The sequence below is a fragment of the Erithacus rubecula genome, assembly GCF_903797595.1.
Source record: "Erithacus rubecula genome assembly, chromosome: 3".
NCBI lineage: Eukaryota > Metazoa > Chordata > Aves > Passeriformes > Muscicapidae > Erithacus > Erithacus rubecula.
This window is the reverse complement of record NC_136689.1, coordinates 62,588,474-62,611,164: the sequence shown is the minus strand read 5'-3', so window position 1 is coordinate 62,611,164 and position 22,691 is coordinate 62,588,474. Positions and strand designations below refer to the sequence as shown.

The 22,691-nt window shown below is 38.7% G+C and overlaps 1 protein-coding gene across 6 annotated transcripts in view; it reads left to right on the top strand.

Moving 5' to 3' along the window:
• Positions 1-22,691, top strand: part of PHACTR1 (phosphatase and actin regulator 1) — a 294,356-nt gene that overhangs the window by 89,305 nt on the left and 182,360 nt on the right. The gene's annotated exons all lie outside the window — the stretch shown is intronic.

Sequence of the window (22,691 nt, the reverse complement as noted above, 5' to 3'; positions counted from 1 at the left end):
CTAAAGCATAGCCCTGCAGCAGTACGAAGAGATAGTTTTTATGGATGTAAACGGAGTGTGAGAATTAAATGCATGCCCAGCTGTGTGTGTTAGAGACAAAGATCAAGGGTCATCTCAGTCAGAAACTGTTGTATCTCTTGTTTCCAGTTTCACTTGCTTGTAGGTTATGCTGGGTAAGGATTTGTTGGATGTTATACACACATTTAACCTGATGTCCTAGTGAGGTGAGCAGATAATGATACTTGAAGGTGGATGAATATTGTTCCAATGTATAGTCATCTTTAAGTTATGTGGTTTAGCACAGAAGAGGTGCTGCAATGATCTGGCAATCAGTGGATTCAGTTATGTGTAGGTAGATCTTTGCAGATGTGTATGTATTGGGTGTGTGCACAAGAGTTTCAGGAGAGCCTCTTCACTGTAGCCACCTGAGTGCTTAAGATGTGGATTTATTCACACTACTATTATGTAGCATTAAAGTCAGACACTGTAAATAGTAATTATGCCTCCCATGAATCTTTTCCTCATACTCTATTTTCTACTTCATCAATACACCTAAGTAATGATATCGCAAGTAATCATTTCTTCAGCGTCTCTGCCTGTTCAGCATGTCTTGATTTCACGTCTTGCATGCAAAAATCAGGTGAGAATCCATTGCATTTTCATCTAAATTGTTTAGTCTACATTATTAAATGACAAGGTGCCTGCAAACCATAATTCACTGTAATGAAACTTCAGTTAAATACCATTCTTATAAGCAAACTGCTGTCTTGGAGGACTATTTTAAGCTGTCTCTGTTTATTCCTGTGAAAATCTGTGTGACCTTTACTTGGAGAGGACCCTTACCATGAAATGTGATGCAGTCAGAGGGAGTCCTGCAAGAAGTCACACTCCTCAGAGCACGCATCTGTGGTGAGCTATTAATTCACACACTTTCTTCAGCAATCAAATCAGTTAGTCTTGAATGTGCCAGACCGATCCACAAAGTTTGGGTGAATTTCTAGACATACTGAAATCAAAGGCTAAGTTTCTTCCACTAACTTCTGTAGGACCAGATTTTTATCCTTGTGTGTTCTTAAGAGAACGCTTTTTTTAGGTACATGATACCAGTGACATTTAAATACCTGATCTTAAGATTTCCTTCTGAGTTCTTTTGCCCAACCAACTCCTTTCCCCAGCCAAAGAAAGCATATCATAGAAGTTTAAAAAAATATTTAAAGAATAAATGGCTGAAGCAACTTGTTGTGAAGTAAGTTTCAGACATATTATGAATCCTAGTTCATAAGATGAGATGCTGCTATTATTTCTGATTTTCAAATGGAAGATGATTAGCTTTTGTGGTTCTTAAGAGCACTGAGAAATCCTGAAGTGTCTGAATGAATGAATGAATGAATGATGGAGTAATGCAGTATTGTACTGCATTCATTACTCAGCTGTAACTCAAAACCGGCTTGATTATTTATTTTCCTACTTTCTTCAAGGAGAGGAGAACATGAAATTATTGCTTATACCTTGGAAGTTACTAGTGATCTTGCTTGATCAGAAGACTGTAAGAATTCTGAGATTCAGCTGTGTCATTTATGTCAGGCACATTTCTTGCTTTTCTATGACTTCAGCGAAATCGATGACTATGACATATTCCACTGGTTTTTCCACACTATTTTTTTCTCCTGAAGTTCATATGAAAGAATATGCAATTGACTAAATGGCACACCAAGCTGCAGTTTTAAAGCAGTATTAAAACTGCCATTTGTCTTTACTTAAGCTGATAACAAACCCAACATAATAAGAGAGGTCAGTAAAAAAACCTTCCAATTATAAAGCAACCTTTATTCAGCTCATTGAGAAATCTTACATTGTTTTAAGGCAGTTTTTCAGCAGAATTATTTCTTCTGTTGAATTCTCTCTAAAAGTTGTTTCTTATATACATACATGAAACATTTAAAATACATTATCTGATGATTTCTTCTATCCAAAGAGAGGTGTTGCTGCTGTTTGATGTGAAATTGGGTGTATTGTGATCTGCTGAGATGAAAGGTCAGATGCATCACTAGTTTAGATCAGCACAGTTGTATTCAGCCCAATCTGCATAAGCTTAAGGTACAACTAAAGCATTTGCTTGCCAAGTGACACTTTTTTCACTGAAACACCACAAATAAGTTTCCTTTTTGATGCTTTTTTGTTATGAATGCACACACAAAATATTACATGTTCTCCTGTATTCTGTATTAGCCAATAGTAAAAGTGAGTGGCTAGAATGGCCAACAACAATAATGACCAAGGTGAAGACAGAGTAGGCATTATTTGCTATTTAATTATCTCCTGAGGCACTCTAGTCATGGGAAACTTTGGTCTGGAGTCCTTCTGATGCCAGGGGTGAATAGCTCATCCTCCAGGAGCTTCTGTCTCAGTAGCAGGCACAATTTATGCCTGTCTGACAGCTTGCTTCATTAAATGTGTGGTTACTGATTTACCAATAAGGTGTGATTTCCTCCCCCTCACCCCAGCATCCTTGCCCCATAAGCTTTGTAGATCTCATTAGAAATCACTATTTGGGGGTACAGCAGAAGGTCAGCAGGGGCTGTTACACAGTCAGGAAACTTGGATCATGCTAGCCTGGGAAATTTTGTTCTTCTAATGGAATTTCAGTAGAAAATGTGGACATGGAAGAGATGTTGAAGTTAGGTTTATTGCTACTAGTCCCAGTTCTCATCTTCTGATTTTTTTGCTGTTACCGGAGACAGTTAATTTTGAATAGATTTACTCAAATAGACTTGCCCAGGATTTTGTGTTAACTTGGTTTGAAAGGTTGATGGGCACCCTATTGAAAATAAAAGCTAGCATAAATGACACGTCTGTGGTGTGTAGCCAGCTGAAATTGATTTTAAGTCCAGTCCCTGAACAATCCTTCTGTTGCTCAAGCAAAGGCATGACCAAAGGAGAGCCCAGCTTTGTTCCTATGTGATACAGGAATGCTGGGCAGCCAGTCATGAGAGGAAAAGGAGAACAGTTTGAGGAAACAAGGTCTGTGCTGGCCTCAAATTAGTATGCTTGCACTGGGGTGGATGGGGCTGTACTGATGTCCCATCCACATAAGAGGTTAACTGCTATCAGGGCACCACCAAGGCCCAATCAGGTGCTTTTTTTGAAGTAGTTTATTGCAAAATGCATTTCCTGATCTGGCAAAAGCACACTGGCACATCTCCCTTATAGCTTGGAGGAGGCTCCTTCCAGATTAAAGTGTAGTCTTTGTACTTTGCAGAGTGGCTAAGAAAATAGATAATGCTCTTGGACAGCTTTTGTCTTGGCATCCTTATGACCAAATATTTCATTTGCTTCTCCAAGGTACTGAAAAAACACAACCATTCATCTATATTTTAACATTCACTCTGGTTGCTTTGTAGCTTGGTGTTCAAGAAAATGGCTCATTGCACTTACATGTCCCTTTCTCTTTTCCACATCCATATTACTTAGCACTTGGCTAGCACCATTCTGAACCTTCTTCCTCACATCTCTCCCACAGTGGAAGAGTAACTTTTCTTTCTTTTTTTTTCTTCTGAGTTAGAAATCTTTGTGACTATATTTGTGCTTGTTTTGCCATGTCTCACTTTGTGCAAATGTTGCTGCTTGCAAGTGTATAGGCCATTGACTGCCTCCCTGTTTGTGCCCAGTGATTAGAGCAGTTCCAAAAATAGATTTCTTCATGCTGGTGGAGCTGTGTGCACACGGAATCCTTGTTTGAAAAATTGGAGTTAACAGCACACATGGGAAAAGACAGCAGTGTGCTTGACTCTATTTTTGTGATTGTGTGCAGATGCTGTACTAAATAATGGTGCTAATGAGACTAGGAGAAAAATAATGATAATGACTGAAAATACAAGGCCAGTCCGTTGTGTGCTCCCCAGAGTAACACTATCTGTAAACACTTTGAGTGTCAGTCTCATTATGATGCTGTCCCTTCAGAGCAGCAGCCTCATACCCCTTTGCTGCAAAAAAACACCATTAGTTTACCCTGATCAAGTCTTCATCTAGCAGATATGTCAGTGTTTGCCTATTTTCTTCAACAAATATTATTCAGAGAGAAATTTACTGCTGCCTGTGCTGGGGTGCGAGGGCTACGTTGCTAATAGCTGGGTCACAGTCTTAAGTGAGATTTAGTTTCTTAGCTCTTACTGAGCATCTGAGAGAGCTGATTTGCCTCTTTTTTACTTGCAAATATTCTATCTTGTTAAGTTACCTCATCCTTTTGGTAGGTTATAATTGGTACTGTATTTTCCTGCAGATGATAGCATCTGAGCAGGGCAGGGAATAGGGGCAGAATGGATCCTGTGTTAATAGTTTCATGTGGTCCCACGGCAGAAAAACAGTTGAGTCAAGTTTCCTGTAGGCTTGCTCCCTGCAACTAAAGTCTTCACTGTTGAAGGAGGAATATAGATTGGAATCTTTCCTCACAGTTGTCTCACCCTTGTGCTCTCTGTGGCTGTATCTATAGAGGAAGCTTGAAAAGGTCTTGTTTCTGAGCTTTTGACCCCAATGGTCCTTAAGGAATTCCCTTTTGTGTTTGTGTCTATGGCCCACAGAAGTTCTCCCGGACAACCTGTGGGCTTTATTTAGAAGTCAGTGCATTACAGGGATTGTTCCCACTGGGTGTTCACTTGTGGGAAACTTTTATAAGGGTAAGGGAGCTAAAGAGAGCAAATGAAGGCTGTCCCATGGCCATGGGGTTGGGGAAGAGATGCAGGCACCTCTTGCCAGTGGTGGCTATGGAGGGTAGCCTGCTCTTTTTGTCTGGAGAGCCATTCAGTGTGGTTCTGTGCTAGAGCCAAAGCCTTTCTCCCTTCACCAATGTTGCAGGAAGGGAAGGGGTCTGGTCAGGGTAGATGAACTTCAGCCACAGAGTCTGTGTTGTCCAGTACAACAGGTATGACAGCTGCTCATAGTGCTGCCTCAAGGCCCATTAAAAGTTGAAGCCAAACAAATTATCCTAGTATTTTTTCCTTCCTTCTAGAAGCACTACTGCTACCAAGATTGTTAGCCAGTGGCAGCTTTGGCCACAAGATTTTAAAGTTACTTGGAAGGACAAGGAGAAGAAAACACATAGAAGGTATATCAAGTAAACTTCATTTTCTCAGGCCACTGGTAAAACCAGCTGATTCTGCTGATTTATCTTTTAAAAGCTCCAATAACAGTTGCTGGTGAAAATGTGCTGACAACTCATGGTTTTTTTGTCTATAATTGATTAGTACCTAGGAACATTGTATTATTTTTGACAGTCTGATGAAGTTCATGAATTGATACTTCTTGCAAATAGCTTCCAAGCTGAAGGAATGTATTTACAGCCAGAGTTGATGGATTTGAAATCATGATTAAAATAGATTTTTTTAATCAGCCAGCAGAAATCCTTTACATAGATTGTTCATTTTTGTTTTCTGTTTCATTTGTAGTTGCTAGTTATTTTCCAGGAGCAGCATGCATTCCTAGGGCATGCATGACCATTCAAAACATGCTGATTGCCAACATGATAAAGCTTTTGTACTAAATGCCAGGATTACTTTGCTAAACTGGCAAATGCACAATATTTAATTGTCTACATACTTTAATTCCAAATGAATGCATACAAAGTATTCTTAGCTTTTAGTATATTTATTAGTTGAGATTTAATGCAAATTTTTTTGTATTTTTTAACCTCCTCCTCATGTCAGGCAATCTGTGAATGGGAACTAATTAGAGTGCAGTTGAGATTCATGTCAGCATTTTAAATTGGTTTTATTTTATAAACTTAATGCATTCTGCTACAAAGTCCATTTAACCTGATTTTTAAAACCACCTGGTAGCTGATGCCTAGGGAAGAACACAGTGAAGTAAGTATAGAATAATACTTCCCCAGTGCACTACACTGGTCTCTGGAGATCTGTAGCTTATGGTCTACGTGAGCTAAATCAGCTTCTCCATGTTTATTAGCCCCTGACAGATACTTCTTTTTTCCCCCCTTACATTTATTTGCCTGAATGCTTTATGAAGCTGGTAGGATTTTTAGCATGTCTTCCCACAGCGTGTAGTTCCACTGCTGAACTCTGTGTTGCATTAAAAAAAGCCTTCTTTTGCTGTTTTTATCTTGCCACATGCTGATCTTATTGATTTCATTTTATTCCTATTAGAAGAAACAGTGAATAGTCATTTCCTATTCACCTTCTGCAAACTAATGAGGATTTTAGTCATCACTCATTTCTCCAGATCCTGAAGAGTCCTGCTCTGTTTAAATGCTCTTTATGTGCAATCTGCTCTGTGTTCTTTGATTGTCTCTTTGTCTTTTTCTGTATGGGAACATTCTGGTTGTCCTGCATCTGTTAACATGTAGAAGGAACCAGGCTGGCCCCTGTTCAAGATGTGAATGTAGTATGCATTATTATAGAAAGTATTCTCTCTAGTGGTCTCTTCCTTGCTAGAGATAGCTTTATTTAATTAGAATGCTGGAATTAATGCAATGCTTTACAGACAGAGGAGAAAAATAAGTTTGCCAGAACACATTTTGTGTTCAAAACTAGCTGATCCATTCAGGAACTCTGGAAATTAGTGAGCAGGTTTTGGCCATACACTGCTCATATTTTCAGAACTAATAATTCTAGAAATTAAATTTCTGCTATGTTGTTTTTTATATGGTTAGGGGTTTTTAATTTCCTCTAATCCTGGTTGATTTTGTTCATAGCAGAATGGCTTAGCTTGACACCAGTAAAGGTACATACAATTTTATTTGTGTCAGAATTTTTGTTGGATTTGTGAGGATTAACTGTTTTCCTTTCTTGATCTTTCTGGGAAACAAATGATGTCAAGTACCATTGGAGAGAAGATGCTAGGGTAGTAAGAATTTTAAAATAAAGTAAAATGGCACTTTTCTTACTCCTGGTTTCTTACAGGCCTGTTTGGACACATTTTTCATAAAGGTTGATAGTGTGACAATTTATTCTAGCACAAGTGAGTGTCTGTAGACTTTCTTAACGGAACATTGTTAACATATTCTATTAATTTAGCTCCTTTTAATTTATTCTTCAATCCATTAAAATTTGATACACACATCAGTATTCCTAATGTCCCATGTCATTACTTCTTACATTTTCATTACAGAAGTCATCATTGCCTGGACGCTGTTTAAATAAAACAGTAGATATCTGAAATAATTTTTTGCTTTAATACTCAGTCTTACTGAAAAGGGGTGGAAAAAGGTGGCATAACAATGTTCCACTTGGCAAAGAAGTTTGATTCATCTGTATTGCCATACAATATTTTGCAGAGGCTCACAATAGGTTAGTCATCTAGTTTTCTTAACCTTTTTGGCTTAGCAATGACATTAGTTTTGGCAGGACTTTGGACTGACAGAGCTGTGGCCAGTGTATAATCTGTCACTAACAGCAGCTGATCTCTTGCATGCTGAGTGGTGCAGTACTTAGGGATCTCACACTTTCTGGTTTGGTTCCTTAAGGCAGCTGTGGCTCCAAGTGGTGTAATCAGGGATGGTGTGATAGTAATTAGGGAAATGAGTGCCAGATGTATTGTTTTTTAATTTATTGCTATGGTTGTGTACTAATAGCCATGATAAAGCTATGATAAGGATACTAATTTTTTTGTACCATAACATTTCAATGATGGGTTTGCACCACTGATAGCAGCCTAAGGCTTAACTGACACCAATTCATAGTTTAATAGTTTATTTCTGTGAAACTGTGTAATTTACATAGTTTCTGGATTTTTGCATTGTGCAGTGTTCCTTCATGCACAGTTAACAGCCCAGATACCTGTTTTCTTAGGAGTACATCTATTCCTTTAAACACAACAATTCAAATATGAATTTGCTACAGTCAGACGATAGAAAGCATAAAATTAACACTTGATTTTGACTATAAGCAAGGTAATGCTTTCACAGAGAGAAAATATTTTTATTAGTTGAACAGAAATAGTTGGAAGAAACAGGGAAACTCTCAGTCCCAGTCTTCTCATCTCCTCTTTCAATATAGGAACCTATTGCTCGAAAAACCAAATCTAGAAAGATGTATTACAAGCTATGCTACCAGTAAGCATGTATAAAATGAAAAACAAGCAATTTTGTTGTGTTTTCTGAAAGAAAGTTCTAGTGATATATTTCCTTTCCACGGCAAAAACTTCATATAGTCTGATGATGAATTTTCATCCCTGGGGCAAACTTTCACTGTACTGTATTTAACTAATAGCTTCTCCTTGAATGCAGGCCTTTCTTCCTATTTAGGCTGTATTGTGGATGCTAGCCTCAGCTGGAGATTTGAGCTTTGATTGTAGCTGTGGAGTGAACTGGGATCTACATTTCATCAGCTCTAGGTCACCCTGTGTAATGAGGGCATTTAGCTGGAGGGTGAATAGACAGGGAAACAATGGAAAGCAGCTTCACTAACCTATTGAATCAGACTGCAAATAAATATCAAATGTTTTGCAGTTGTTTTCTTAAGAAATGTTATTATAGGAACATGAAGTGTTTTATATCCTGATGAAAAGGTTTTAAGGACAAAGACTGCTGATGCAATAATGGATGAAATATCTCATTTTGTTTCAGTCCTTTCCTGTTCTGGTCTTTGAAATTAGAACCCTGGAAACTGCCCATTTTTAGTACAAGCTGATGCATCTTTTTAAGCATAATGAAACTTGGTATGAAACTTGGTATGGCATAAGAGATGGATATTAATAATAATATAGAGCTAGAAATTCTTAACCATATGACTGCTTACAGTTGTCAAGAATGGCAGGCAAAGCTAAGTAAAGAAAGCTGTAACCACTCAATTCTGAAATCTGTAGACATCTGCTTTGAAGTATCTTGCAGGAACATCTCAGAGTTGTCAAACTTGCTATAATGAACCACATTTCAAGACTAGTCTGTTGAAGTAAGAGTCTGATCTTTAGAGAGAGTGGTCCAAACAGGTCTTATGATGTTGCCCAAAACTGCCTGAAATACAAATCTCTATTTTGGCTGTCCTTCCTCCTTAGGTTTTTCCCATTCTTGTTCTGTCGTAGCCTAGGGAGCATAGTCAGCAGGATGCTAGAGAGAATGGATAAGTATTTAAGATCAGACTGTTTTCCTTCACCATACCTGTTCTGCACCTTCCCACTCACACTTTTAACGTGTTTCCCAAGAAGATGGGGCTCTTCTAGCTATTTTGGGATCCTGCCTCATGGCATGGGTGTTGTTTTAGCTATAGATGTTAATTCATGTGTTACACAATATGGGAAATGAGTGAACAGTGACGTGCTTCAAGCTATTCAGTGGGTCAGATTGATCCCAGCTGTTCCTCTGGGCTCAGAGGGAATGAATTCAGCTCTCTGCTTGCATTTAAAGTTACCAGCTGTTGCTCAGGGGCTGCCAATGTCTCTACTCCTAGCCATTTCAGTGGTATTTTCTTCCCCTTACATCAAAGAATCATTAGCAAGTACTAAGAGACAGCCTGGTCCTCTTGCCCACACAAAGGATCTCAGTGATTAACAAGCTTGTTCCTTTAAATTGAAAAGAAAAATGAGAGGCGAGGACCACATTTATTAAGTACCTGAATGATCACTGTTGTCAGAAAGTTGAATACTAAGGATTTATAATTTTGGCTAGCACCTTCAAAGCTTTCAAAACAAAGTGATGATGCTAAATGAGAGGGACTGACATAGGGTACAGTTAAAGGATGCAAAAGAATTGTATTGAGTTTGCATGTACAAAATACAAAAGTTGTGATGAAATAACAGATCCCAATGTGAATGTGGGTCTTTGCAGATGGAGTTCACTCTTAGTCAAGTTTTTTAGGAAAAATATGTAATAGGAGTCTGGACTTGCTACTGCATCGTGCATGTGTTATGCTGCCAGGCAGAAATCACAGCCCAAACTTAGGTACCTCTTTTCCATCTGCTGTGCACCAGGAGCTTCTTGGCACCTGAAAATGAGATGCACCAAAGTTCTTGTTTTATTATATCTTTCATGTAATATGCTTAAAGATTAGCTAAGTGAGTGCTGTGGCTGCTGGGTGATGTGGTTATTCTTCTGTTTCCTCAATAGATATCTAATGATGCCATTGAAGTGGAGCAGTATGAATTGCAGTTCAGTTGTGCTATTGCAGAATATGGTGTGCTCTTTGTCCAAGACAGATCATGGGCTGTTATTTCCTACTATTTCTATCTGCTAAAAGTTCATTTGAAATGTTGCTTTATTGTTCTTCCTATTAAAAAAAAAAAATCTATTAAGTACTTTATATAATATAATTATTAAGTGCTTTCACTCTGGTTTCCAGACCATAGTGAATATGATAACATGTTCCAGGTGACTTCACAGATTATATCAGTTGGATAGGAAAACTGTTAGTCTGTTCATCTCAATGCAATTATATTAAATTTGGGATATAAAATCTCTGTTTTCCTAATGCACAAGGAATACTTCATGATATGTATTCTTTTTTTTTTTTTTGTCCAGCTGAGCAGTATTAACCCATGACAGCCAGTCACACCAGGTTGCAGGGGCCCACTGCAAAAGGACTTTAATTGAAGTGTGGGGTTTTTCATATCCTCTTTGCAAGTGTGTGAAGAAAAGGAGCCACCAGAGGCCTAAGGATGTAGTTACCAGCTAGCAGCTTGCTGGCTACAAAAGGGAGATTTAGTGAAATAATTGCAAGGTTATATTTCAGTTAAAACTGCATTCTTCCTGAATCTTGCACATAGTCTTGAAAAAGCAATACCACAGAGAGACAATAAACTTGCAGAGTAAAGTCAGAAGATATGTGCAACTTTCCACATCCAGAAAGAAATATGTCTGTAGGTTTGTGTATTTTTTTTTCCCCCAAGGCTTGCATTTCCCCTACATCCAAGAAGGGCAATTATACCACTCTAAAACTCAAAAAACTAGAGATATAGCAGAACCAGAGAAGTCAAACAAATTGCAGAGATAAAGAATTCACCTGAAATACCCCATCACTGGCAGCTGATGGTGCTGTAGTTTAAGGGTCTCTCTCCCCTGACTCAGTAGCTCTAGTGGTTACTGGGAAAAGTAGTTGTCATTTGTCAATGTGGCACAAGGACACACTCAAAAGTTAGTTTATGGTCCCTTTCAACACACCTATGTTAGCTTTTTACAGTTTTATATTTTAATTTTCACTCTTGATGATAGTTTTACAAGAGAAGCCAAACTAAGTGACCATGAACAACAATTTCTCGCTCTTCTTTTCTCCTGGGAACATTTACTCATATTTTGGTCATAAGATAGGTTTATATTTTGGGTTTAGATGTGACCACAAGCTGGACAGATGTTTACTTAAGGAGAATTTGGTGCATATAGCACGTACTATACTTGTGCACAATTGTTGGACGTTTTATCATGACTCCTTAGGCAGTTGTGAGCTACACCAGATGTTGCATTAGTTACATTTCACTTTCCATACCTGCATTCTGTGTGGTCTCTGTGCTCTGGCTGGTAGTGCAAAGTTCTTTTCCCATTTGCCATATGATGGGAAGTCCAGGCTCTCAACCAACCCCTGTTTGCTGAAGTTCTCCAAGTACTTAATTTCTTCTCTTTTTATTTTTTTTTCCCAAGTTTTGAGCTAGAGTGCAAATGTGTGAACACGTCAAGAGAAAAAAAACTATTTTTGAGTAACTTCACACCTAAGTAAAACTAGGAAGAGCTAGCAAATCTCTCTCATGCACACACCCACATCCATGCTTTCCCTCTCATGCACACACTCCTCCTTCATTCTTGCATAAGGCTCTTGCACCAAGACAAGTGGGTGGGCTGAATTAAACTGCTTGATGCTCATCTGGCCTAAAGAGCTGAATCTTTCAAGAATTTGCTTCCCCACTGCTTAATCATTTCATCATTGTCTGTACAGCATGTGATCATGTACACATCTGTTTTTTTCAAATTGTCCTTTTCTGAATGGTTTCATCAAATAATCAAGCCTTATCTGGTAAAGGAATGCAATAATCCTTCTGCTATAATACTGATTTGTTTTCTTTGTATTAGCCTTTCAAATTAATCTCAAAACTGCTGAGGTATGGAGATTTTCTCACTCTGGTTGGTATGTTTGCTCTCAGGTAATGCAGGCTTAGCAATTATCTTAAAGTTTGAAATACAGCAAGGTGAGAGCTTTCTCTTACCTTATCAGAACTTTTCAACACTTAATAATATTTAAGCTCTATTAAGGCCTATTTAAGACCATCAGCATAGGGCTTAATACTTCACCAGCACTGTTGTCTCTTTGATGCCATTACAAGGAGCTAGAGCAGCTGTGGGACACCAAAACTAGCATTCTGCATGACAGTTGCTTTTGCAGAATTTTGACAATTTCCTTCTCAGTGATGGATTCCCAGATGCATGTCCTAAATTCCTTATTTCATCTCCATCAGTCCCTTGCTCTCCATCTAATCCAGTGCAGGCTGTGGCCAACACTGACAGGTGTGAGGAGATGCACAGAGCACTTCAGGATGAGTAACCAGATATTTATTCTTCTCATAGTCTGAAAGAAACACCACCTTGCTGTGGCCTCCTAACAGAGAAGCAACTCATTCCTCCACTGTGTGCAAGTATCTGTCATACTGATTGTCACTGCAGGAGCTTGCTGCTTACCCTCAGCACGTTTGCCTGACAATCTTAGGCAACTTCTTTAAATGTAGGTATCCATTTTACTGGAGAGTTAAATCAACTCAACGTATATTTGGCTGTCAAGTCTTGTGCCGACCAAAGGAAAACATGAATGAGCAGAATGTGTGTATATAAACAACTTAGAAGGTAATATTTTCACAGAAAACATAATTGTTAGACTTCTGTAGCCTAACTCTGAAAAATGCTGGTAGTGTTTGAGGTTCCCTCCAACTTGCTGCTATTTTTCAGTCAGAAGTCTAATTTGTATGATACCTGTAACATCTGAGGTTTTGCTTTAACTTCCTTGTTACACCCACTCTTCATCAGTCATGGGGGCCTCAACCATTCTGTTCTGCAACTTACTGCAAATACAGTGCAAATTTGAGGATACCTGATTAAATAAAAGTAGGGCTTGCCCTGAGCCTTGACAAGCAAAGTAGATGTGTTTCTTTCTAAAAAGAAATGCATATAGCCTGTACAGAATCTTCAAAATGTGTTGAAAGCTGTAGAACTTTCTCCTGTGTTAACAATAGAAAATGTTTTTATCAAAATCATTAATAATTTTTGAGTGAATGTAGCCTGTGGAAAAGTTAATGGTATCTCAGCTCTGGAAATCAAAAGCCTCTCTGGGAAACAGGAACACAGACTTTGACTGTTTTCTAAGGTGTTCAAATGAAGGATTTCCTGAAGTTAAAAGTTGATTCTTCCTAGTTCTGAGTTTTAACTTCCTACTGAAACTGCTCCTAAATCATGATAAGCAGCCTGTTTTCATGGTGGTTTGGGGCTTTTCATCCACATGAAGGGGAAAGAGGGGTAGGAGAAGGCTGGTATTTCTGCAGCTTTTGAGTATATGAGTGATTTAAGTAAGTTCATATTTGTATTTATAAATAAGGAAGATGTGAAAACCAGGACTGAAATAGTAATAGAGTTGAAAATTACAGACAAGGAAAGAAATACAAGAGCATAGTTAAAACTAATTTAAAACTGCATAACTACACATTGACCACATTTCCATGGTTCAGAGCACACCTTGCAAATGATAGCATCTTAAGAATTTTCCTGTTAAAATAATGCCTTTCCAACCGTGGCATTTCTCAGTTTAATGTCTAACAAGAGTATTAAGCATATTGTGTGTGTGAAAAATCAAAGTTTAAAAACATGATGATTGGATCTTATTTGTTTTCTCAGGAAGCCTGTATGGCAGAATGGCCATTGATGAGAGCTGGAAGTGTGTAAAAATCAGTCATATCTTGAAGTGTGAAAGGCTGCTATTTTTACCTCCCATGTGTGGCATTCAGAACCTGTTTAGTTTTTTTCCCCTGCCATGCCCTGCATGGTGATCAGCTTTACAAGAGGACTGGGACACTCTGGATACAGGCATAAATATTTTGGGCTTATGCACAGTCATTAGGATTGGGTTTTTTCCTCTTTAAACATTGCAGGTTTTTAGAAATTCCAGTTTATGGAAGAAGCTGAATGGCAGTGTCTGGTTCAGAGCAGGAACAACTGCAGAACTCTCTCTGACCAGTTCATTTTCTTCAATGACAACACTCACTTTTCCACCCTGCTGTCCTTCCATAACACAATAATCATCAAAGTGGCTCAGAAGGCAGAGTGTCCACTGCTTTTTCTGGTTAATTGAATCAGATTTTTCTTCTCTTTGGTGTTTTCTTGTAGTTGTTTTGTTTTTAAGTATGTTTAATTCATTAGACCTGACAGAGCATGTTTAGTAGTGGAGTTCAGTTCAGACAGAATTGCAATAATCATACAGAAATTCTGCAGTGCTGGCAAAAAAGAAATCTTTAAAAAAGTATTTAAAGGATTAAGTTGGCTTGTGACAGATGTAATAGCCTCTTGTGGGCCTGGGAAGCCTGCCAGGCACTCATCATAACAAATACGCTGACAGGTCACCATGGTTTTATGTCACAAGTTTAAAATTACTTAAACTTGTCTGTCTCTGCTATAGTCTCTGATTAATTCTTTCCCCTCTGTTCCTTTCTTCCCAATCTGGAGATATGAAAACTTGCATGTTTTTTCCCTATGATTTAGTATGCAGAAAGATTGTCTTCTCTTTAAAGAAAAGAGAAAATAGAAAAATTCAGCCATTAAAAATAAATTCGCCCCAGAAAATCTTTCTTTACAGACATGCACAGAAAGAATTTAATTATTAATTTCTTTGTCTGTGTCATGATGAAAATGACCCAAGAGTACTTCTTCTTATATGAGGTTTTTAATTTTTGCACCAAGAAAATTCCATTTTGATTTCTCTCCCATTTTGCTGCTCCACCTTCATCCTTTAAAATACTATCTTGACCATCCACATTTCTTTCTTGTAACAAAGACACAAAGCTTTTTTTCTATATGAGGTTTCCAATGCTGCTACTGTGCTCTTTGAATCCTTTCTGCTCAGCAAGTTATGTATTATTTTCAGATCTGCTTTTAATGTTCTGTTAAGCCACTGATCTCTCTCAGAACACGTGCTATTTGCCATGCTTATTACATTGAGTCCAAAAGCCATGGAAATGTAGTGTTAAGTACAGTCAGGACTTGCAGCACAGAATAATCCAAGGAGCATCCAAGTTAAATGGATGCTGAGTGGAGGAGTGGGTAAGCATAGTGAATGATGTAATGGTGCCAGTGGAGATGGTTTTGATGTGTTTTGTTTGAAGCATAGCTGCTTAGATTCAGTAGTCAGCCCTCCTGCTTTGAGGAAGCAAGGAAAGGTAGGTAAGGGAAGGAAGTGCAGTGGAAAGGAACAAGGAGGCAGGAGGGAAGGAGCCAGCACCCACCAGAGAAAAGCAGGCAAACCTGGGGGAAGCACTTGGAATTTTCACCCTCCCTCCCTCCCTGGCTGCTTTTGCAACTGTGCTTCCCTTAGCTGTCATCTGCAGCCAGACTTCCTCTGTCATCTCTCCCCTCTCCTATCAAACGCCTCCCTGCTTTCTCCTCTCTTCTTTGTGCTAAAGAATGCTTTCCACAAACCTCTGCAAAATTGTTAGTGCTCTTCTTCAGATTTCTCTCTCAAACTTAGCTTTTGCTTGGGGTCTGCAAAATTCTTGCTGATTATCCAGCCTTTGGGGGTGGGCATGTATGCTCCCATATGTGTGCATGGAAGGAACAGGATCTCTTCTTGGCATGAAATTTATGGTGTTTATTTTGGGCACATTATCTGGGATCACTTTGTGTATCTGCATGTTGTGTGAGCTTTGCAGTTGTACTGTGAACACCTGTGTGCAAAGACTTTTATAAAGCACCTCTGCAGCACATGTCAGAAACGGGCACCAACATACTGCTGTACCTTTAAAGGCTAATAATTACAGTGCTTTATGTCTCCAGTTAAACAACTAAGAAAGAATCTCCAATACTTTTATAGTTCTAATGTATACACTAGGGCAGCTAATCTCTGCATGGTGTGGCTTGAGCTCCTTTTTTATTCTATGCAGAAGCAAATAGTCTCTCACTTTCCTGATTTTACTACACAGCTTTTTCTGTCTTTCCTTCTCCTTATTTTCTGTAATGTTTCTCTCATTTCATGCCTTTACCCTCTCTTCCCTCACTGCAGCCTTCCAGGTCTGAGGAAGAGATTTTTTTAGAGTATTTGGGAGGCTCTTCAGTGATTAATCTATTGTGTTTGTCTTCATTTTAACTCTTCCATTCACACCAGCCCCCAACCTGCAGTGGCACAGGGCTCCATTGTCACATTGAGGCCCATTTTGGTGGTCCCTCTGTAAAACTGATGCTACAGTGTCGGATGTGGCACTCTCTTCAGCCTGCCTCATTGAACAGGGAGTACCTTCCATACCATATCTCACATCCAGAGAAGGAGGATAACTGAATAATCTGCTCATCCCACACTAGTGAAGCCTTTTAGATGTATTTGTTGGGTTTTAAGCACTTTATATGAGAATTCCCCTGTGGGGTTTGTCCTCTCTATGAAAACCTGTTTCAAATCTCTCAATTCATAATGAATGTTATTTGCTTAGGCCATCATTCCATGCTGTTTTCATTTTAACGAGGGGCATTCCTCAGCATTAGTCCATGTATCTCTTCATGATAAAGAACCTGCATTGTATGATATCATGCCATTAAATCATATTGCTTGCATTTAAAAGTTGATTCTATGAATCTTTCCTCACTGTGTGACATAGACCACTCACATCTTGCAAAAATTAAGTGAACAAGCCCTCCCTGCCTATGGCAAGAAGCAAGGAAAGTCAGTGACTACTCAGAATTCTCTGGTTCAGTCTCTGCTTTAATTTCATCCCCATTGAATAGTGGGTTGACAGTGGAAGTTCACAAAACAGGTGGACAGTATATTTGTATGTGCCTGAGTTTTCTCTTCTTCATTACTCCCACGCAAAGCCAGATCTTCCCCCTTGCGATTTCATACCACCATAATTCTGCTGCTTTCACAGAATGTGACCCATTTTATGGGAGAAGGGGATAAATAACTGCAGCAATTAGGTTGTATTCTTAAACAAGTGAAATGAACCAGAAATTTCAGGTGTCAAAGTGAGTCTATTCTTGACAATTAGGTTGCTAATATTTAATGTGGGATTTGAGAACAGCTTTATTTTATTTTGAATCCAGTGTACAGCAATTCTCAGTGTTGGGATTTTTTTACTGGGAACTAAAACCAAGTAAAACAGTCTGTCAATTTCAGCATCAAATCTCCCCTGTACAAATTCTGTCTCTAGCTTCAGATACCTTCACCAAAAAAAAAGCATGAGCCCTACCTGACACAAAGACTGAAATTGAAGCTCCAGGGGCAGGAAGCAGACCCAGGGCACTAAGCTGTCTGTGATGAACTATGACATCTGTATCTAATAAGTGTTCTATATTTGTTATACATTGAAAGAATTTGAAAGAAAGACAGGTCTAAATTATCAAGACTTGATCTATATGCATTTATTAAGTACTCATATGTAGTCAGTGAGAGGTCACATCAAGCCACATTGTTCATCCTGTTGCTGAGTTACAATAAATATTTCTATGAGATTATGATAAACAAAAGGAGTCTTGGCTTACACTCCATAGCGCTTCCATTTGCATGTTTGACAGTATACAGTACATCTTGATCAGATTAACTTTGTGTCTTGGTTCTGACCAGGACAGGCTTACACTTTGCAGTAGCCAGGAGGGAACATGGCTAGGACTCAATGATTATTCTATCAGCTCATTTTCCAGGGATGGGGGAAGGACTCTCTTCAGGGTGTCAGGGTGGTGTGGCAATGGGAGCGGTTGTGTCTTGACAGGCTGACAGTAAATGTTCTCTGCAGGTGAATCATTCCCCTCTCATACACTTTTGTTATTAAAGATTTTGCCCTTACTGCTCATTTTCTTATCTCATTACTGTTTTCAGTGAATCGTTCTTATCTCAGCCCATGATCTTTTCCTTTTATACCTTCAATCTCTTCACCAGCCCACCACAGGAAATTGGGAGGGAGTGGGGCACAGTTTGGAGTGGGAACACTAAATTGGAGAATACCATTACTAAACTATTAACACTCTGCGTTAAGTATTTTTCTTTTAAATGTTTTGCTGTTTTTGGGGGTGGGGGTTGGTTGGATGTTTGTTGTTTGGTTTTTTTTTTCAATGATCTCTCCTGTGAAATTAAAGATGTATTCAATGTAAGAAACTGCATTTGAAAATTCTTGAGATATGAAGACTTTCACAGCTGAATAGGAGCCTTCTAGCTCAGGCTCATTGCCACCATATTAGATCTCATGGTAGCTTTGAAAATATACACCATCTTTTGGTTCTGGAAAGGTTCTGTATTTTTATATTTGTTTGTAAAACCTGGACTACTGTATTTAGGGAGTTCAACTTTTTCTCAATAACTACTTATAAAAATTTACAACAATCTTCATGCTAACGATTTTATAAATTGCACATATGCCTGGCTTGCCTTAATGAAAACCTCACGTGCTTTTTTTCCATAGATTTTCAGTTCAGTAGTGGCTGCATTCAATATCTCTTTTTAATCCATAAAAGTGTCCCTGTTGCATGAGCGTGAGCTGGCCTCATCTCTCATAGAGAAACACAACTTTCATGCAAAACATGAGCTGTGACCTGACACGAAGATAAACTGAATGCAAAGAGAATTCTGATGATTTTGATTCTCCATAAAACTTGTATATCAAACCCAGCATGATTTTCAGATTTATCTTTTGGTTAAAAAAGGTTAAATTTATCTTCTTCCCTTCTCTCCTCCGCCCCCGTTTCCCCCTGCCCCTCCGCCTCTCCTGTTGTCTGTTTCAGCACCTGGCTCTTAAATGCAGTACATCAAACATCTTTTGAAGGGCTCAGAGATTAAAGATTGTAAGTTACAATTAGAACTGCTATAATGATGATCAGCTCTTAGTTCCTGCATAATGAATAGGAAAATGAGTTACAGAAGACTCAAAGCTTTAGCCAAGATTTGAAAATTGTGATTTTGGTAAAAAAAAAAAAAAAAAAAAAAAAAAAAAAAAAAGAAGAAGAAGGAAGAAACAGCATGTGGTCTATTTTTCACATGCTTGAGGTTCAAATGATTCAAGCTCAGACTTTCAGGTATTTGCTCACCATGGAACATTTCAGAGCTTTGCATCTTATTACCTGAGACACCTTCAGACTTAGAGCCTTCTGTCAAGGCATAGTTATATTTTCAAGTGACTGAAATGCATTAATTAGGCATTCATTTAGGGTCTGGGGTGGGGGGAAAGATGGCACCTTTTGTTTCCCCTCTGTGAGTGATGGCTGATTCAGACCCGTCAAGTGAGGTGGTTATTATGAAGTATGATTGATGTGTGTCTGTCTCTGTGATTATCTGCACCTATATGCAAAAACATGTATTTTGCTTTAAATAGCAAATGAGAGCCTGTATTGTCACAGGAAGCATGATTTTAATCGAATGATACAGCTGTGTGAGCTTTTAAAGTAATTTTTCTCTCAGAAAAGGGAGCATGAATTATTATTTTAATGTCATATAGCAACCAAGAGACTTCTTTAGTAAGAACTTCAGTTGATGGTAGTGCTGTGGTGTCCTTCTTCTCATAAGGAAGGACACAAAACAAATAAACTTGCAAACAATTAGAGTGCAGCAGTAGGGTTGGTGTTTGCCAAAGGCTTTCAGTAGAATCGGCATCCCTGGCTGGAGGTGAGGTAGCAGAAAGTGCTGAGGGGGAATCCAGGACCAGTTCCGAGTTCAAAAGTGATCCTCAACATTGAGCCAAGACCTATCTGTAATGAAAGTAACCAGGGAGCTGTTGTCATTTCTCAGCAGTAAAAAAGGAGTACCCATTGGTCTCTGGGTGTATGTGTCTAAGCCACCCCAGGGTTTGATGTCTGTTTTCCAGTGCTGGGACCTCTGTTTCTTACTTAGAACTATTTATTACTTGCATATTTGATCAGTGGTAGCATAAAATGGCACTATCTCTCTGCCCTCAAGAACTAAAATTATTCTAGAGCATTCTGTAGCTATCTCAGCCCTTATTTATTAGGAAAAAAAATGCAGACTGAGTGTTTAATATGAAAAAAATTGTCCACCTTTATGACTGTTGCCAGCTATTTGCTCGTTACGTTTTTTTCCAGCTAGAGCAGGAATGAATTTATGTGAGGAAATTATTTACCAACTTTCTGTTAACATCTTTATTACCTGCCAGCTTAGAGAAATGTTTAAAGCAACAACTTAGCAGTTCTGAGAGGAAAAATAAAGTAGGTCCAATAGCAGCTTTATCTGATCTTTGTTCCACCCAGTTTCACCTGCAATGAGGAAAACAATTCTTTGCACGGTTTCCAAAGCATATTGCAATTTTGGTCAGAGTTTTGATAAATGTAACCATTTTATTGTGTACAAAGTTTTTAAAGTGTGAGCAGCAAGCTTCTTAGGGGTCACTGCTCTGGGTTATGTCCAGCCTTGTATATTTGCACATTGTGAACCAAAATAATCTTGGTCTTAGAAGGTGATTGTGAACTTGTACCTGTGAAAGACAGCCTTTATGTATTGTGTAAGAGAGAGTTTCCACTTTGATCTCTGCATTCCTATACTAGAAGAGGATTTGCCATATCCTCAAGAAATTCCCTATTTCAGACCTTTCTCCATTTCTGAGTGCACGTTTCCATTCATGCATCCTGGATTTTGTACATCTCAGTGATGGTTATCAGGGAGGTAAACATGAGGGCACATAAATGGGATACCTAGAAGGATACCTCTAAAAAGTAGTTTGGGCTCAGGAACATAATGAATCCTCCATCTGCAAAAACTTGCAGTTACCTTGTGGTTCTGTTTCAACACTCTGTAAACAGCCTAAGGCAGTTTCATACTTTTCATATCTCTGCCTCTTTATGCCCATGTTTTCTGGTCTGATAGCCTCTGTCTTCTCTGCATATAATGAATATGATTCAGCCTCACTTCTGAGCTGAATATAAAGGATACTACAGTAACAAAACAGAGGGTTGGTTTTGGTTTTTTTTTGTTTTGGGATTATTTTCGGATTCAAAATGTTATATTGGCACTTGCAATCACCAGTTCTCCAAGTGTAGGTCAATGCCTAGGAAAGGCCTTGAAGTTATCACTTCTTAGTTCTTTATCTTTTCTGCTAGCATTGAATAGTGTGCTAGGAGCCCATCAAAGACCAGGGTCCCACCATGGAATTAGGGTATGTGCAAGTGCAAACCTGACACCAAGGAGCCACTTCCAGGGTGTGTGATTTTAGACACAGCCTGTACATCTTGGAAAATCAACTTAATACACCTGAGTCTTAACCCTTCTACATCTCAGTTTTCCTATCTGTTCAGTATGTGCCCAAATACCTCTTTCCTGTGTGTGAGGGAACTATTTATATTGTGGAGTCCTTAGCCTTCCATCTAAGAAGAAAATCTTGCAAAGTTTCTGAAAGAACTACCCACAGCACTGTGGGCCATTCCTGCTCTAACATTAAGCTTTTATCTTTTTAAAAAAGGATATAAAAAAGGGGAAACCTGCAAATCCTTTCTGTTTGCTAAAGGTGCATCAGCATCCACAGCTCTGCGGGGTTTTGCACAGCAATAATCTTCATTGTGTTCAATTCTAGTTCTGAGCACAGCAACTTGTTGACTAATTAATCCTGAAGCAGTTTGACATTTCTAGTTCACAATTTAAAATGCTCAAGAATAAGGAGACCTTCGCTTTTCTTGTCTACCAATTAATAATTTCAAGAATAATCATGCCCTGTAGCTGGGAGGGGAAAAACGTAACCGATCACAGCTTGTGGTGCTGTATCAGTCGAGAATCCAAGGCACGAATCAAAGGCTGTGTTTTATTCTACCCCAAATGAAATCCCACTGTGACATGTCAGCAGAATATTTATTTTGTACTGATTGCATCCCAGGCTGCCGAGCAGAGAGCAAGGAGGTAAGAAATCCCCGTCCTGATAATAACCCTCACTTGTCAATTAGATGGCAATAGCAGTGACTGCACAGTTGCACAGTTCACTCTGGTCAGATTTTAGTTTGATTTTTAAGCTTCACTTCCATCTCGTGGTGAGGTCAGGTATTGCATGCAATAAGGATTTCTTGCTGGCTTGGCAGTTTTTAAGCCCTCATTTTTCATGCCTTCTCATAAGGCCTCTTGTGTAAAGATGGAACTCTATTTATTGTAAGCACGTTGGGTTTTTCCTTTTTTTCCTAGAAGTGGCTGTATGGGATTCTCCCACTGTGGTACAGCATCTTTCAGCAAATCTGTTTTTTTGTTGTTTTGTTTTGGGGTTTTTTTTGAGGGGGTTGTTTGTTTGTTTGTTTGTTTGTTGGGTGGTTTATGGGTTTTGTGGGTTTGTTTGTTTGTTTTTTTGTTTGTTTGTTTGTTTGTTTGTTTGTTTGTTTGTTTGTTTGTTTCAATGTTTTGTTTTGGGTTGGGTTGATTTTTTGTTTTGTTTTGGTGTGTTTTTTTTCAGATAAAATGAGGCAAACCATCATGCAGAGCAGGGGGAGATCTTGTGGTGCAGCACAGCTAACCTATTGATTCTTTCCCATCCATGCAGCATTCACAGTCTTTCTTACTTCCAGCTCTAAGAAAGAAAGTCCTGTCCTCTTTATTTGTGATACTTTGGCTATT